Source organism: Rhagoletis zephyria, unplaced genomic scaffold (assembly GCF_001687245.7).
Source record: "Rhagoletis zephyria isolate East Lansing unplaced genomic scaffold, Rhagoletis_zephyria_1.1 Rzeph_scaffold_00018, whole genome shotgun sequence".
In the NCBI taxonomy this organism is placed as follows: Eukaryota; Metazoa; Arthropoda; class Insecta; order Diptera; family Tephritidae; genus Rhagoletis; species Rhagoletis zephyria.
The window spans coordinates 558,778-573,922 of NW_016157102.1; the positions used below are offsets into that span (position 1 = coordinate 558,778).

The 15,145-nt window shown below is 35.5% G+C and overlaps 1 protein-coding gene and 1 long non-coding RNA gene across 3 annotated transcripts in view; one reads left to right on the forward strand and one right to left on the reverse strand.

The window, feature by feature from the left end:
• The window catches only part of Dll (homeotic protein distal-less), a 94,645-nt gene that overhangs the window by 42,504 nt on the left and 36,996 nt on the right, over positions 1-15,145 (forward strand). The gene's annotated exons all lie outside the window — the stretch shown is intronic.
• The window catches only part of LOC108361240 (uncharacterized), a 14,949-nt gene continuing 11,702 nt past the window's right edge, over positions 11,899-15,145 (reverse strand). Inside the window, exon 3 of the long non-coding RNA XR_001847266.1 lies at positions 11,899-11,910. This is a non-coding gene — a long non-coding RNA (uncharacterized LOC108361240). The remainder of the gene's footprint in view (positions 11,911-15,145) is intronic.

Here is a 15,145-nt window from a genome sequence, read left to right on the forward strand (position 1 = left end):
TTTTTCACTCGCTTTGTTTTACGTAAACTTAGTCTTGTTATAAAATTTACATTAGTCGTACTTAGTTGTTTGGGAACTTTTGACACATTGCTATTATTGCATATATGTAGGTACACATCATAAAGTGGATTTCACACACTGACGCCATTTGTGTCAGAACTATTTTGGGCTACATTCGTATCTCAATAGAGAGATCTTTATTTACATATGGGTTTTCACACTTGCCTGGTTATCAGGTTATCTAGTTAAAAGTTATGATTCTACTGTGTCCTGATCCTTGTTATAACTGAATAAAATTTAACCACATAACCAAATAGCCAGATAACCAGACAGGTGTGAATACCCACATTGCAAAATAAAAGAGAATATTTGTTTTCTACACTTCCATTGAGTGAATACTAGTACCATTTACATCTTTAACCTCTCTAATTAATTTTGACAATAATGGACTCCGATCATTTGATTCGGTTTGTTGATTACGGTATACATACTCGTTAATATTATTCATTAGATCATATATCTGAGATTAAGAAGTTAATTCCATCTAGATATTTCATACGCTTTTTAACTCATTTCCCATACTGGGGAAGTAAATTATGATGCCGGGGGAACGATGTGGGGCGGGCTGATTTACAGGCCTTACTACTGCGCTTCCAGCCTTGATTTCTGTTTTGAATAACGACTTTCGAAGGGAAATCAAAGTAAAATTATTCAACGAAGGAAGCTGTTTACCGAGGGAGTTTCGTTTAGTTTGATAAGCGGATTGAATTTCATTATATCCGGACTGACATTTAGGCTAGTTTCTGTAGACCAAATTTCCACAGCTTACAAGACGGTTTGTACTAGATGAATAAACTATGATAGTGCTTTTTCACTACCGTCAGCCTGAGAGCTGCCTGTATCTTGCACTTGAAATAGCAGCTCACCTGTTTATTTCAAAGCGGTGGAAAGAGAACAGCCTTGTGGGGCGTATCTGCTTCCGCTTTCCTCCCCATCTCCGACAATAGAGTTCCACTACCTTAGAGATGACGAATAAACCTTTTTAGGGGGTGATACAGCCCCATGTAAATGCAAAGATTGCATCTGGGAGAACCGCAGCAGCTTTGAGATGTATATAAAAACACGTCTTTTGAGAAATCCTTGAAAGCTGTGGAAGTGCTAAGAAAACCTATAATCTTGCGTAGTCAATGTTATCAAGAAGGGCTCGTCTAAATATTCGCCAATACAGCAATTTGGCTGAATTACAATAGGGATATTCACGAGCCGGTGCTTGATGCATAGATAGCATAAATAGCATGATTGTTGTTGTTCCATGTGTTCAAACAACACAGTATGCACCGGTTCGTGAATACCCCTAATATCTTGCTTTACTGTGTAAAAGTTTCTCATGCCATTTTGCATGCAGACGCTCATAACGCATATGGATACCAAGTAAATTTGTACATACGTGTAACAGTAGATATGATATATGATGTGTGATGTGTGATGTGTGGCGTTTGCTGTTCGGACATCGCTCGGCTTGTTATTCTCAACGCTGTTGCTGTTGGCTGCTTGTTTGTATAAATTTTTTTTTTTTTTTGTGAATAAAAATTTCTTTTCTGTAGCGCTGTTGTAGTTAGTTGATTATGTCGAAGATTTAAATGCGGTCAGCAGGTTTTCTGCGCTGCTTTTTTCATACTACTTGCTATTAATTTTTTGTGCTTCCTCTCTCGCCGTTTCGCTGTGATTTGGTTTTTACTTTTATTGTTTTTTTTTATCACATTGCATTTATTTATGTTTTTGTGCAACAATCTGCGTTCAAACTACTCGCGTACTTATTTATTTAAATCAAGTTGTTCTAGTTTGTTGCTTGACTTGAGCAGCAAAATTAAATTTTTTGTTTTAGCTTTTGCTAAGCTTTTAAGATAGCCGCTATTGGTTGTTCATTGAGACGTTGGTTGCCTCCGGAGGTTTGTTAAAAAATTTAAAAAATTGATTTTAATGCAAATGTAATTTTATCACAGTGCATTTGATAAGCTGCTGAGTACGCCTTGTCGTTGCTATATTCAAGAACTTGCGTTCATATTTACACATTTAAATTTTTTAGTCGCATGCCATGACCTTTGTGTGCGCGATTTTTCGGCACAAAGTTGTTGCGATTTTTTTTATTTATTTATATTAAAATTGCGAACGCAGCTGCCAGCCACCAACCAGCACATCTGCCTGCAAAAACAAAAACGACTTGTACTTACTGACTTCGCTGTAGTAGTAGTTGGCAACGATGTTGCATGCTTCAGCGCCAACATTCGACGTCTTGGTGTGTTGCGGCTGCGCCAAAAAATTTCGCAGAAGGTGTGCACCGTGGGCGATGCGTCTGTTGTCTGCTTGCTGATGATCGCCGTCATAATGAACATTATGATGATTATGTGGGAGCATGATGACGTTGATGACGGCACCGATGACGTGCGATGCCAAGAGCAGACGCGTTTTTGGCGCGCAGCGCACTTTTATTGTTTTAAATACGTATGTATGTATGCGCGTTGGGTTTTTCGCAACTTGCTTTATGGTTTTTTGTTTGCTCATTTTGGTTTCTTATGTGCCGCATTTGGCAGCGTTAGCGCCGTTTCGGCGTTCCGCCACGGTTTAAATCAACTCGTTGGCGTTGCAGCCGCTTCATCTCGTTCCGGCATGCGGAGTCTGTCAGGCGATTTTATATGTATATGTATATGTATATGTATAAGTTTAATTTTATTTTTTGATTTCGCTTTTAATATTCTTTAGTTTATTTTCGTTCACTGCGTTACGGCCCACTTTTGCCTTTTTCATGCTTGTTCTGCACCGTTCAGCTTTGCTGCTTTGTTTGATCTTTGCATAGCGATCCCCACTGACTGCAGCTTTTTTTGAGACAAAAGACTGAAAGGTATTTCTTCACCCACAAAACACGCAGTCAAAATGATCAAAATGCGCCGATATGCGCTCATAAACACGCAGTTTTATCATCAGCCAGCCCAAAAGCAAAAGCAAAAAAAAAACGTCAGGTCTAAAAGGCGAGCGAGCACAGAACTCGCCTGCAACTCGTTTCCTTGTGAAAACAATGGAAAAAGGAAAAAAACAATATATAAAATTTGCTGAAATGTTCACACGATCCTGTCAGCTACACCCGCTGAACTGTTTGCTTTTGATTCGAACTTTTTAATGCTCTTTTTTCATCCTTTTTTACAGCTCCATCCCACTACACACACACACACACACAAACATTTATTTATTTACAAACCGGTACTCGGTATATGTTTTGCTTATAATCTTCATGGAGTATTTATGTGTCCGCATGCATTTTCAGTAAGTTCTCAAACTGTAATTATTCAATTAGGATCACTTTCGGCGCGCCGACGCTTTAAACGCCACATTAACTTTTCCGCAAACACTTATCGCCAATGCCGCTGCGTCGCGCGTCGCTCTTCATCTGAGCCGCCGACGCTGTGCCTGCATTTCCACTGCAATTTTGTACAGCTCGTTGTTGGCGGCAGGCGGATGAACGGTTTGCCTGCCGTCCAGTAGTTCTTCTAATTAATTTTTAATAATGGTTTATGCCATTTGATGCAACTTGGCGCAGTCTCGTGTATATAATTTTCGCCATTAACACGATTGATGTACGAGCTGTACATATGTATGTATGTATAGGCCACCCAGCGCCGGTTGGTGCAATCAGCTTTTATTGACCAGTAGCGGGTGCCGCTCTTCATTTGCGCTCATGTTGAAATATGTAAACTGATCATTAGCTTGCAAATCACGTGAGCTTGTGTGATGTGTTATCAGTTTTGTTGTAGTTAGCGAACAGATTTACAGCCAATCGTATGATGATCGGTATACGTAGAGATTGGTTAGCTTAAATTTGTGTAGATTAGTATTTTGCAAATGCAAGTAATGTACTTTCAATGTACCGAAGAAACGCATCAAACCCTTCATGGCTCCCATGCAAAGACTTGTAGAGGCGCAACTCCCTAACTCACTCCCATCTAAGAGAGTTGCTTATAAATATCTTGAAGACTTTGTGGACGGTGGGGGTAACTTTTATACTGAAGTCGGAAACAAGCGCTAACCTCTCTTTCTTCCTAGTCAATACCCTCTAGGGACGGGTGCTCTTGTACTTGAAACATGAATCCTCTGAAGGAAGATTAGTGAAAACCGGCGATCTTTAAGTTTATAAGCAGTCTTTCAAGACAAAATATGTCGTGGTTGGTGTCTTCAGATATATCTTGGGGTCTGTTAAAGATGCACCACCCGAACCGATAGTAAAAGCCCTGAGTAAGGTCTAAGTCAAGACCAACTTTGTTAGACACGCAAGAGTTTAATGTCTCACTTTTGCTTTGGGCCGCGCTGTAAGAGCTGGTAAGGGGAGGCTGTCTATCCCCTCTGCCGGTCGTGTGAAATTCATTGACAGAATTTTCTATGATATTATGTAGTTGCACTTAAGCTTAGGTAGTCACAAATCGATCTGCTAGCTTTTAATACTGAAAAGACGGAGAGGCGTGACGCTAGGGTGAGATGTAAAATCTCTCCGAAATAGTAACCTGCTAGCCTTGTGAAACCATAGTCCAGCGAATTATGCTTTAATGCGTCATTGTCTGATGGAATTCACAGACATTTTTGGAAGTAGCGAGTCCATCCAGATCATTGCGAGGGAGATTGATATTCTCTGAAACCGAATTTCAGGAAACAAATACACGGATAGATCGAAGTTGGATGGTAGAGATTGAGGAGGTGTGTTCCGTCAGAACCCCTCTCCGTTAATCTGAAGCTTAGGTATCCAGATTTCTGTAGCGTATTTCACGCCACTATAAAGGAGGTGGTCAGGCGCCTGGCCACGTATCAAAGTTATACCGTTTAGAAGGGTACTTACTTTGACAGCCAAGCGAAAGTCAGGGCTTTAGGAATGCTCATGGTGTGATCAAAACTGGTCGAGGAATGCCTGATTTTTCTCTCAGTTGTATCGGATTACTCGCTAATCAGGCTGGTGTGGGTCTAGGGCATGGTAACATTGGAAAATATTGCTGCCTAAGCAGAGTACCTGTCAGGGAGGTTATGGTGGTCAAGGGCATTTCTTTTATCAGGCTCAGTTCTGACAAAAGTTCTGACCGGTATCGTATACCTAGGTTTAATTATCTCTGCCCTGATTACCTACAGTCAACGGTCCAAGAAAACATATTAAATGGTAAAAGAAAATAACAACAATATAGGAAATGTCCAACATGTCGCCAACTAGCCTAATCTAAGGCAACTAATAGATAATGAAACTAATAGAAAAAGTGGATATACTATTTTTCATCCATTTTTTGAATTCCTGCCAGAATACCTGTTCGAATGTAGTGGCTTAAATTTGTTATACCTAATAGTCACCATTGGGTTTTCCTGCAGGTCACCTACAAAAAAACACACACACATACTTATGTACGTACGTAGTTTCATACAATTCTACATCAGCACACAAAGCTTCCTTCCTTCTGCGCTTGGCAACATATAAATAAAAATACACGCACGCTTTTGCATACAAAATGTGATGTGACGCGATTTTACCTTTTTCGGGTGTTGCCCGATTTTACTTTTATTTATTTATTTTTTCTTTTGTACTCCCTCCGAGGACACACATGTATGCATGTAGGGCGTTTATTTTTGTTCTTGTTTTTTTTTGCTTCTTTGCTTGTTTGATTTCTAGGGCGGCCAGTATGGTACGCTCCTCTTTTATGCCTGTCTTGCCAGTTCGTCAGCACGCATCAGTTCGATACCAAGTCGACTGGCCTCGACTGGCTGTCTGCAGGGTCTATACGCCCCACAAACGAGGTCCCCAAAGACAATGCAATACCAATACGTGTACTACATGTATGTATGTACCAATGTGTGTGAGTTTGTAGAATCCCTGCCGTAAAAAATTAGCAAATGGTAAAAATGATCAACTTGTAGTTAGCTTTTTGCGGGATTTCGATAAATACCTCTCTTTTATTAGTTGACTTTAAGTGAGTTATAGAGTAATACAGGCGTCATACACACGTAATCGGGGTTTATTTATTTGAGACAAGTTTGTATACAAATATCCTCATGCCAAAAATGTTTTTCACAAATGTTTTTGCGAAGTCAGGAGTAATAAAATGCACCTCGAAATAAACAAAAAATTAAGAAATTAAAAAATAACCACAAATTTTTCTTATTGATATTTTATGTCAAAAATAAGTTGACTACAAGTTAGTTGAAACCCAGTGCAGAAAAACTTTTTAAAAGTAGCCAATTACGGACGAATAAGAAAAAACGCATTAAAAAATTACATCTCGGTGGCTGTTGGGTACTTCAAATTTAGCCACAAACTAACCCCATTCCCGGCAGGGATATGTCGGTATGTTTCTGTATGTTAGTTTTAGCGACTTAGTTGTTATTTAAAAACTTCGTGTTGATATATCTCTGCTACGACGCGCTTACGTCCTAAAGCCACCTACCGTCTTGTTTCTCTCGGGCAGCCTCCTGTTCGATCGCTCGCGTCTTTTTTACACTTTAGTATACTTTTTTTCGTTAACCAATAATAAAATAATAATTATTGTTATTATCGCGTAACTGAAATCTCATCGCACGTTGCCTCTTTTGAGCCTTTTACCACCTTCTTGTTTTTATGCTGTAGGGAATACGGTCTTACTTTGCTGCAAGTAGGCATACATACATACATCTATACACATATTTACTTTACATACAAACAAATATTGCTTTGGTGAATTTCTAGGCTGGTAGACGGCATTTGTGGCAGACGTAAAAACAAAAAAGTAATTTTTAAGCAAAAAACCCAACCGACTTCAATTCTCATATAAAAATTTAGGAGTACTTTTAATATCTTCATCGGATCTAAACCAAATTAGTATGGGACCACCTCGGAGACACTACCTTTCCGATAGAAAAAGAATTATCGAAATCGATTGACGCGTTCCAAAATGATACGGTAACATACATAAAATAATATAAAATTTTTTTTCGAAAATACTTTATATGGAAAAAATGCAAAACACCTTCTACAAAAAAGAATCTCAAAAATCAATGTGATTTTTGAAGAACTCCGAACTTGCATTTTTTTTACTATAATTTAATGGGCTGCAAAACTGCATACCCCAAAATATCTAAAAATCTGATTAAAAATTGCTGAATTTTCGCGAGTTTGGCACAAAGTTTAGGGATCATACATATATCTATGTTTTTTGTTGTAGAATGAACCATATTTTTTTAAAAAAAATTTCGGAGAAAAAATAGAATAAAAATGTTTGCATATATGGTGAAATATTTGCTGTGCCAATACTCTGTTCCGGCAGTCTATGTATTCCGACGAATTGATAACCTCCTTTTTTGAAGTCGGTTAAAACTGAGACGAGGTGAAAGAACGAAATGTTTAAAATTTTACAAACAAGTAAATTTAAACAAATTTGCCAAGAATACTATTTAATATACTTTTATGGTTTATTTTTATGTTGTAGCATTTAAGTTGGCTTTAGTTTTGTGGCAGCAGTCACATTCGTGCTTTGCTTGCCTACATTTATTTTCTTATCTTATAAAAAAAAAACTACTTTTTACCACGTCGCTTATTATATTGATGGCTTCCTTTTCTTATTTCTTATAGCTATTAAGTTTTTCTTAAATATTATGCAATTTCCTTTAATATCGTGTGATTCCGATCACTGCCGCCTGCAGTTCAGCAAAATATTTATGTGCGTCTTTTTTCCAATCTTTTGAAAAAATAGTAAAAAAAAACCTGTCTATCCATTAAAAACGGAGTTGCACGCACACATCGAAACGCTCATGTACTGTGTATGCGTATGTACATGCTTACATACTTACATACATATTGTATATGCATATGTACGAAGGTTTTTTGTTTTTATATTCAAGGAGGAAAGTCTGTTGAAATAAGATTCATTAGATAAAAATGTAATTAAAGCAAATCTGTCAGCGAGTAATCGTTTAGTTAGATATTTAAGTAAACCTAGTTTTACTCCGCGCGTCAATCGTTGTTGTTTGTGTGAAAATGCTTGCATATTTATAGAGCCAAATGTGGGAGTTAATGTGAAATAAATATATTTGAAAAATTCGTTTACTATACAAAATAAGTAAAGTAATTGATCTAGGCGTTAATAAAATAGTTTTATGAGAAGTCGATAAAGACAAATCCCTATATTATATTTGATTATTGCTGAAACCTATTTTGCTATCATAATTTTATTTTTTTAAGATTTTAATAGCAATCACTGTAACTTTTTGGTATAAACTTAGAAAAAGTTGGAAAAGTCTTAAAACTAACGATTTTTCGACACGAGAAATTATAAGAAATTATTATCGATGGTGTCGATGAATGTACTGTGAATTACCGTAAACTTACTGCTGCTAAAGACTTAACTGGCTGCCAACAAAGATAAGCTTTTTAAATGTATGATTGCTAATATTTGTAAAAGATCACATGAGCCATTTATTGTGGAAGTGGCTCTTTAAAAATAAACGGCTCATATGTGCATAAGTCCATACATATTTTCACCTTAAAGCAGTCCATTTTTTGATTTTTTGTAAAATAATTAAATTATATACTCAATAAATTCAACAAAGACTGAGTCGTGTTGCACTTATACTTACCTTTATCTTTATCCATATCTTTTTGTTTATAAATATCTTTATCTTTATATTAATTTTTATCTTCATCACAATTTTTATCTTCGACTGTAAATTCATCTTCAACTTAGTTATCATCTCCAGCTTACTCTTATTCATATTTACTTTCATCTTCTTCGTCACTTTTCGTTTTATTTTATCTTCTCCTTTATCTTCGTATTCATCTTTGTCCTCATCCTCGCCTTTATCTTGATCATCTTCTCCTTCTTCTTCATCTTCATCTTCGTCTTCGTCTTCATCTTCATCTTCATATTTTCCTTAATCTCAATGTTAATCTTTGTCTGTATTTTTTATAGATGCCTTTCGTCTTTGTCGTTGCGTCTTTGCCTTTTTATTTATCTCTGCCATTATCCTTATACTTATCAATATATATTTATATTTTGCTTTTTTCCCATCTAAAGGAAGAATTAGATACTAAAGTCACATATGCATGCAGGTTGCTTTGTCCAAAGTGCACGGATATGTACTAGTATGTAAGTACATAAGTATGCATGGCAATATGTTTGCTGAAAGTCTTTTTCAAGGTAGGAAAATCATGTGGCAACTCCTACTGCAAAATGCTTTCAATTACACTCATAAATAGTTGCTGTTTTTTTTTATTTCGTATGTTTTCATGTTACAGCTGACCACAAAAAGAATCTCTGGTCGCAATGTCAACTCATTACAGCTCGCTTTAATAAACAATTTCATGGACAACTGTTGGGGTGACACTTGAAGCATTTAATAGTGGTGAGCAACGGAAAAATGACAATACACAACAGCAATGAGAAAAAATACACATAAGAAAAACTTTAAAGCAGCGCATAAAAAATGAAGCATTTTATTTCAAATTTTCTAACGAGGGGTGCGCTTCACGTACAGTTGTCGCTGCGAATGAATAAAATAACCAAAAAAAAAGTTTCATACATACTACTTACATATATTTATGTACGTACTATTGTATATAGATATGTAAAATTAATGCAACAAAATCAAATAATAATTTGTAATTGTTTTGGTTTTATGCCCAACTGAGTTTGCTTGCTGGACATTGTCATTACGGATGACGAGTAGGCATTTTCCACTCTTAATTTTTTTTTATTTCTAACATTTTTTTTTTCACATAGCCACATTTTGTTTACCATCATTATGTTATTGTGTGTTGCTGCTGCTGCTGCTGTTGTTGCTTCTTGATTTCTTTTGTTTTGGGAAAATAAGAAATATTTTTATGATGTGACTCGAATGCAACAAAGTGGAACGTCACGTGACGTGAGTGAGCGCACACGTTGACAGTGGCAGTGATGGCAGTGCCATTGTTTGGAAACTCCAATGGTAAACACCACAATGAAATAAACTAAATAGCAGTGCATAGCTATAGTACACTTATGTGACGACACCGCTTTTGCTCGAAGCCTGAAGTTCACTGAAGTGTTGGTAACATTGTGTGCGCTCCTCCGTGCGCTGTGGAATGCACTGTCACACGCAATCCATCGCATCGGTGGAACGAAAAGCGCGGGCGATGGTGACTGCTATTAAACGCACTGCAATCGAATTATTTTAGTCATTTCGTGTTTTTTTTTTTTTTTTTTTTTTTTTTTTTTTTTTTTTTTTTTTTTTTTTTTTTTTTTTTTTNTTGCAATTTTACGAGCTTTGTGGTCATTTCATTGAAAGCATTATAAATGCATAAACCTAAATAGAGTTAATTTGTTGTGGCACATTGCCGAAGATTAAATGCATTAAAGCCTAATTAAAGTTCACAGCTCGAAATTAAAAGCGACATTAAGTCCATACAGATAATAAATAGTCAGCTTATCGTGTGTTGATAAGTAAAAGTGTGTAAAAACATGTGTATGCGAGTGAAAAACATATGTACACATACATTCGTTCGTTCGTTCGTTCATTCGCCCTCTTCCTCACCTCGCCCTGCTCACTTATGTAGGGCTGGCTTTATAGCCAAATTAATTGGTGTCAAAATTCAATAGCAACAACATTTGACCACACTAATTGGCATCACATTAAGCAGACAACAAAAGGCTAATATGTAAATACGCATGTTTGTGCTTGTAGCGGGAGAAAAGAGGCTGCAAATTTTGCGAAAAGCGGAAGTTTTTTTTTTTGTGTGGCATCTTATTTCAAAATATTGCTAGACTTTTATGCATGCCTGCATTAACCCTCCTTGTGACATTAAACGCAAAGAGTGCACATAAAAATGTATGTATGTATGTATGTATGTTGCGCGCTTAAAGAAGCTGATTTCATTGCATCTCCTGTTTCAATGTACATATGTATGTACTTGAGTTGGCAGTCCAACAGGTTGCTGGCGTAAGAATGTCTTTCATGCCTTTTGTGCGAATTTGATACATTTTCTTGCCAATTAAAATTTTAAAGCTGTGTACATTCATACGTATTTACTCGAAATTGTCTTGGCAAAAGTTAGGAAAGTGGACTGAACTAATTTAATATAAATCAATTTACTTAAGTAATATAAAACTTTTAAGTGTAAAATTAAAAAGTTCACTGACCAGAATTCTTAAGGTGGCAAATCGCAGTACTGACTCATTTTCTTACTGCAATATCTATTTTAACCGCGATAATTCATTCCAATTTATTGGAGATATCGATTGATACTTTCTTTCTCATTTAGAATAAAGTACTGTTAATTATTTACATACCTATATGCAAAAATACGTACGCTCACTCCATTATATCTGCGTACACCCTTGCAGTTTTAAATATTCACAATGTGATGCTGTTATTTTAGTACAAAAATATTGGCCATGCCATAAAAAAAAACATATAAATTCAAGTTTCAAACTGTATACAAAATTAAGGAAAATTTAACGAATTTTCACCAAAATTTTAAACTTTTTACTCGAATTTTTTAGGACGTCAGCAAAAAAAATGAATTATTAAAAATCAACGCGATTTCTTAGCCACTTCAAATTTGTACATGATTATACAAATAAGTCACAATATAACGATTATATTTTACCGAAAAAATATAAAACCTGATTTCACGATCATTCGTGATCGGAAAAATAAAAGGAAAAAATACTATAGAAACAAAACTCCGATGTTGTTGTTTTTAGAACGTCACAAGGGCGAAAATTTTCAAAGTGCTTAAATCCTCTACATTTAAGCTTCCAACTTAGGGTGGGTAATTACAAACTTTTTTCGCGACCCAGTCTAATGCACTTACATATGCATTATCGATTTACTTAGGTGCATATGTACACATATACTTACTTACATATGTATGTACATAACCTGTACTTCTGTATGTGAATGTGTTTCCTTTGAAATGTTTTCCTTAAAAAAAACTTGTATTAAAATGCAACCTAAACGTAGCGGATGTGCCTGACGTGGCAACATCCGTTCACTGACAGTAAACAGTCATACAAATATACATATGTATGTTATATGGCTATAAGCCAAAAGTCTATAAAATTCTATTGGTAGTTTCAACTAAGTATACAATGGAATGTATATGCATACATATGTACGTACATATGTACATACATATGTATCTACACTTACTGTATTATATATATATGTAAATACACATGTTCTTTATACTCCTACAAAGGTATTAAATCATACAACTATGTACTTTGACTACATATCGCGTGAAAATATTTATATGTACATACATATATACATATGTACATAGCACATTCATGCGTCTTGTCCATTTTCACGTCAAACTTTAGCTACAAGGTTTTTGCATGGCGTTTGGAACAAGTGACTTTTTTTCTGCTTGAAAAGTTTTACTTTACTTTGTATTTGTTTCTATTTACTTGTGCGGATTCAGCTTTTTCTCGTTGTTTTTTTTTTTGTTTGTTTTTACAAGCGCGCAAATTTTCAATACGTGAAACAATGTCAATTCCGGAAACTGTTCCCATGCACATTTATTTAGCCAAACAATGTACTTTTAAGTTTACATACATGCTATTTAAGTTGGCTGTATATACAGATATGTATAATATAAGTATGTATATAAAAAGATACTTACATATTTACCTACATTTAATAATAGATTTTCCATTATATGGAAGAAAATACTCAACACCCTCGAAAAAAAAATTCTAAAAAATCTACAGTAATCTTTAGTGGCTTGAAACTTGTATTATATTTAACTAAACTTGAATGGGCTACAAAAATTCATGCTTGAAAATTTTGTAAAAATTCTCAATAAAAAGTTTGAAATTTTGATGCAATTTTTTTCTAAGTTTGTTTAATTCTTGTGAACTTTGTACAAGCTTTGAAACTTTTTTTTTATGTAGTTTCTGTTATAGATCGCACTATGTTTTAAATGAAAACTATTAAAAATAAATAAATAAACATAAGTTGCAAACAATATCGTTTTGAATTTTGTTACTATCTTATTGACCGCAGCTGTATGTAGATACTATATATGTACATGCATATACATATATGCATACTATAGGGTGTGTATGTATGCCCGTTGTATCTCAAATTCCATGCCGCTGCTGTTTTTACGATTTCTATCAAATAATGTTTTTTACAACAGCCCGTTCACATGCAAACATATACATACATACATATGTACATACATGCATAGTTCCATATAAAAATGGAATTATAGCGTGCAACAAAATTCGCTGCTATAAATTCTACACAGCACTAAAAATCTAAAATCATGAATAGAGGAAAAGCTTGAATCATCAGCTCAGTAGTACTCAGCTCAAGCAATAATGACAGCATGCCAAAGACACCGAATTATAATACTCGTAGTAAAAAGTGCGCTAGCAATAAAATTAGTAGCCAAAGTAAAAACAAACAGCAAAGCGGTAAGAGCGAAACAACCTTCAAACAATATTTTGAAATTCTAATTTCATTTTAGAATTCTTAATTTTTTATAACGCCTTTTGAAACTGTTCGACGTACATTCATAGTTTGTGGAAAAAATTTTATGTATGTATGTTAGGGCGGGTCATTTTGTAAGGAGATTTTTTCGACTATGAGCGTATAGCACAGAAGGATTCTACGTGTAATTCTAAGCAAGAAGAAACCATGGGACTAAAATCATTTTAGAGTTTGTCAAATTGCGAAAATAGGTTTCTTTGCGTTTCACCGTAGTACCGTAAAGAACTGCTTAAAATTTGTATAAAAACAAGCTTTAAGAGGTTTTTTGGTATAAGGAATTCATATCCGTACTTACATTTTTCTTAAAACTTCCGCCAGAGGGCGCAAAAGTGAAAAATTTTACATTTTTTTGGAAACCCATTTTCGCAATTTCGCAAACTTCAAATTCGTTTTAGACCCATGGTTTCTTTGAGAAAATTTGCTTAGAATTACACGTAGAATCTTCGTATGATATAAGCACATAGTCCAAAAAAAATGACCCGCCCTATTGTATGCATCAAACAATTTGTTGTTTCCTTTGCCTTTATTGCGGTGACTCACATTGCGAAATGACAATTTTTTTCGGTTGCATGCTTTGACTGCAGCAGCAAGAATAACAATGAAAATTACAATAACACCAACAACAACAGCAAATGCAACAATACGAAATAGCAATCAAGGCGTTTATATCTGTCTGTATGTATGTATGTGTGGAATTTGGCCGTAATAACAACACGTTTTCCATTACCGCCGCTACTGCCGCCGCCGGCTATGACGATCAACTCTGATGGCGGCAACATTTGATCAACAATTGTCAAGGTGAAATTCTGACTGACTAACCGAAACAATAACTAAAGTTGAGCCCCAATGGCTGCTGTGCTTTTACCATTTGATTTTATGTTCATTTGTAGATAAGATTGCATGAGGTAGTTCAAGTTGCTAAATTCTAAAAAATACATACGTCTAAAGTCGAATGTCAAATTAAGTTTATGAATATTTATACTTTCGTGTTTTCGGTACGTTACCAATACATATATTCATCACGCAAGTCTGTATGCATGTACATACTTAAATCATTTTTTAGGCAAACGAAGATTATTAAAATGGTGTATGTCAAACTGCTCAAGTCTTTGCCATTCATTCTAGCCGGTGTGGGCTGAGCTTTCATCGTTTAAAAGCTCGTATATTTCGTCATACCATCTTCTTCCGCACCCATGCCGCATGCGAGCAAAGCCATCGATCTTGTGCAGAATAATTCTATCGAAAGTCCCCAAACCCTTTTCATCTTTGTTCGGCCTAATATAAAATGACGGTATGACGATTTTGAGATTTGAGTATCCCATTACGCGAACAATCGTTCTATGCCCTGTTGGGATTTCGCATTACGTCTCTTAGCATCAGACCGAAGAAGTGGAACGAAAGGTAGTCGCCTTGTCTAAAACCTCCCTTGGTTTGAAATGACATGGAGAGGTTCTATCCAATGTCGAAGGAAATAAAATTTCTGTCCCACGAAGAGGTGGCTGTTTAATATCTTACCAGAGCCTGAACAAATCACCTTGTATTAACCGACTTCCAAAAAAGGAGGAGGTTATCAGTTCGTCGGAATATTTTTTTTTTTTTTTTTTTTTTTTTTTTT